We start from the raw sequence: 2,839 nt of genomic DNA, 5'->3' as shown, positions 1-2,839 counted from the left end.
GTGGAAAGGGGGGTGGTGGTGGTGGTGTTACAGGCCTTTGTCTCTTCCTATCTAGGTGTCAGTTTCAGGGCTGTAGGGAGAACTGGGGGAGATAGGGTGGCCAAACAAGTTTAGAAGGGGAGGAGGTAGAACTTTTTCTTTTTCTTTTCTTTTCTTTTGCCAGTCCAGGGGCTTCAATTCAGGCCTTGAGCCACAGCAGCACTTCTGGCTTTTTCTGTTTATGTGGAACTGAGGAATGGAACCCAGGGCTTCATGCATGCTAGGCAAGCACTCTACCACTAAGCCACATTCCCAGCCTAGAGGCAGAACTTTTAAATCTCTACAGATATGTTTAAGGGGAGGATGTGGCACAATGAAGGTACTGGAAGAGAATGTTTGGGCAGTTGGATTGGGCTATTGGAAGAGGTAAAAGGGAGGTATTTTTCAAGTGGGCCTTTAGCAGCTTCCTGGAGGAATTGTGCCTCAAGGGAGAAGATTCTGAAGTGAGTAGACTCAGGACAGAGAAAGGAAAAGACTATTGTCTGGGTCTCAAAGACAAAAGGGACAGGTTTGTTTGAGGTATGCTATCTGTCTAACTGCTCCTATTATGGGATTTCTGGGGGGTGGGAAAAGGAGAGAGAAGTTGGTCAGCCAGCTATAGTCAGTGATAGATTAGCGAAAGAGCCAGAGTAGAGTCCTGTTCATTTCTTCCCTAAGGGTTCTGTTAGCTCTCTCTACCTTTCCTGAGGATTGGGGGTGGTAGTGAATATGATTTGTCTATCCTGTGGAGTTAAAGAATGAGAAGTTAGTAAGAAAAAGAGCAGAGCTTGCTTAGAAGGAAAAGATGGTATACATAGTGTAAGGCCTCTTCTGTTAGGGAAAGTTTTGTGGAAGGTTGGGCATGAAGGGGAGGTTTCATTGCATAGCTGTGGTGGAGATGTTGGGGGGATGGGGTGGGGATGGGGGATGGGGTCCTGCTTTAGCTTTTGGAGTTCAATTAGGACTGTTTAGCTTATTGCTGTGACTACATTTACAAGACAAAGAAAATCACTTTGGAGGCTTATGCCCACCACCCCACCTTGTGTCAGCCACACAGACAGGCAGGCACAGGGGCAAAGGTCAACAGAGGGTGTTTGTTTAGAGGACAGACAGTTTACCCACTGCAGAGGGAAAGAAGGTAGTTACAAGAGCAAGGAAAGAGAGGGCTGGGTATATGGCTTAGCGGTAGAGTGCTTGCCCAGCATGCACGAAGCCCTGGGTTTGATTCCTCAGCACCACATACACAGAAAGATCCAGAAGTGGCACTGTGGCTCCAAGTGGCAGAGTGCTAGCCTTGAGCAAAAAGAAGCCAGGGACAGTGCTCAGGCCCTGAGTCCAAGCCCCAGGACTGGCAAAAAAGAAAAGAAAAAATAGCAAGGACAGAGAAAAGACTTGGGCTAGGGAACCTCTGATCTAGGATAGCTGGCCTTGAGAGGGAGCAGAGAGGGCTCCCTGGGACCCAGCCTGTGTCCTACTCTCAAGGGCAAAAGTTGAAGTACTGTCATCGGGAATGTATATGATTTAATGGCAATGACCTCTGGGCTAGAGGTCATCAAAGAGAGGAAGAGAAGGGGGGGGAGAGAAAGGAGGGGGGAAGAGAGGTGTTAGCATTTTCTAGCCTCAGGTCCTCAGCTCCTCCCACTAGCCCCAAGATCCACCCATACCTAATGAGCCACTCCTACTCACTACCTACCTACTTCCCCTTCACCCCCAGAGAGAGAAGCTGCCACCTGGATAAGGTGCAGATGCCATGTAGCTCCCTCTCCCGTGGGAACTATGGCCTCACTAATAAACCTCCTTGTTATGCCAAGTCGCGAAACGACCACCAAGAAGGCCACCGAGACTCAGACATTCCGAAATGCAAAAGCAAGGCAAGACTTTATTCAAGCGAGCTGCAACTCGGGCCTCGTCCTACCCACCGACACAGCGGAGGTTAGGAGGGAGCCCCGAGCTGCGATTACACAGGGCTTATAAAGGCAAAAAACAAAGTTACAGCCATCAGGTGTTCAAGCAAGACAAAAAACAAAGTTACAGCCATCAGGTGTTCAAGCAAGCAAGATTAGGACACGGGTACAAATCTGATTGGCTCAGGGCTCGAGGCATTCTGGGGGCGGTTAGAGTTAAGCATTCCCAGGCGGTTAGAGTTCTCGACCGGCTGGGCCCTAATAAGCTTGCCCTGGGTTTGCTCATAGTTTAAACGGACAACAAAACAGGGGGCTGCCTGAAAATGGGGTTTACTTTAACTTCATTTCCCCCTTCACTCCTTATGAACCTTCTTCTCCTGCCTGTGATGATCTCCGCATGGTCCTCTGGGATGGCCGGGACAGATCTTTCAAGAGACAGATTGAGCTGCTATCAGACAAGGGGATGGCTGGGATGCTTATGGCAGAGAACGTGGTGAGCAGATGAGGGGGGCTCTGGAGTGGAGGTAGAGGGGGGCTTGCGTGGAGGTGATGTTGGACCCTTCACTGTTTCATTGGAGAATTGTTTAAATCAGTGAGAATTGAAGATTCCACATTCAGGCCAATGATGGCCATTGTTTAAATGATAGTGAGGCCGCATTTCAGCAGACAAACAAGTCACTTCTCTTTGTCTGTCAATCAATCAGTCTGGGAATCTTAGGATTAGGTTGCAGGCAAGCCAATGGGGTGTCTCCAGGAGACAATTTGGAATTCATTTTGTTAAATTTGGTGACTGTGAAGTGACCTCGCCACTTCAGGCATCCCTGAGGCTTTGGGAAAGCAAATGGATGGGTCCCAATAATTAGGAGAGAGTATCCCCAAAGTCCCAACTAAAGGGTGTCAGGGGGGGGTCTACAAAG

This window comes from Perognathus longimembris, chromosome 3 (genome assembly GCF_023159225.1).
Source record: "Perognathus longimembris pacificus isolate PPM17 chromosome 3, ASM2315922v1, whole genome shotgun sequence".
Taxonomy (NCBI): Eukaryota; Metazoa; Chordata; class Mammalia; order Rodentia; family Heteromyidae; genus Perognathus; species Perognathus longimembris.
This window is presented reverse-complemented; position numbering follows the sequence as displayed.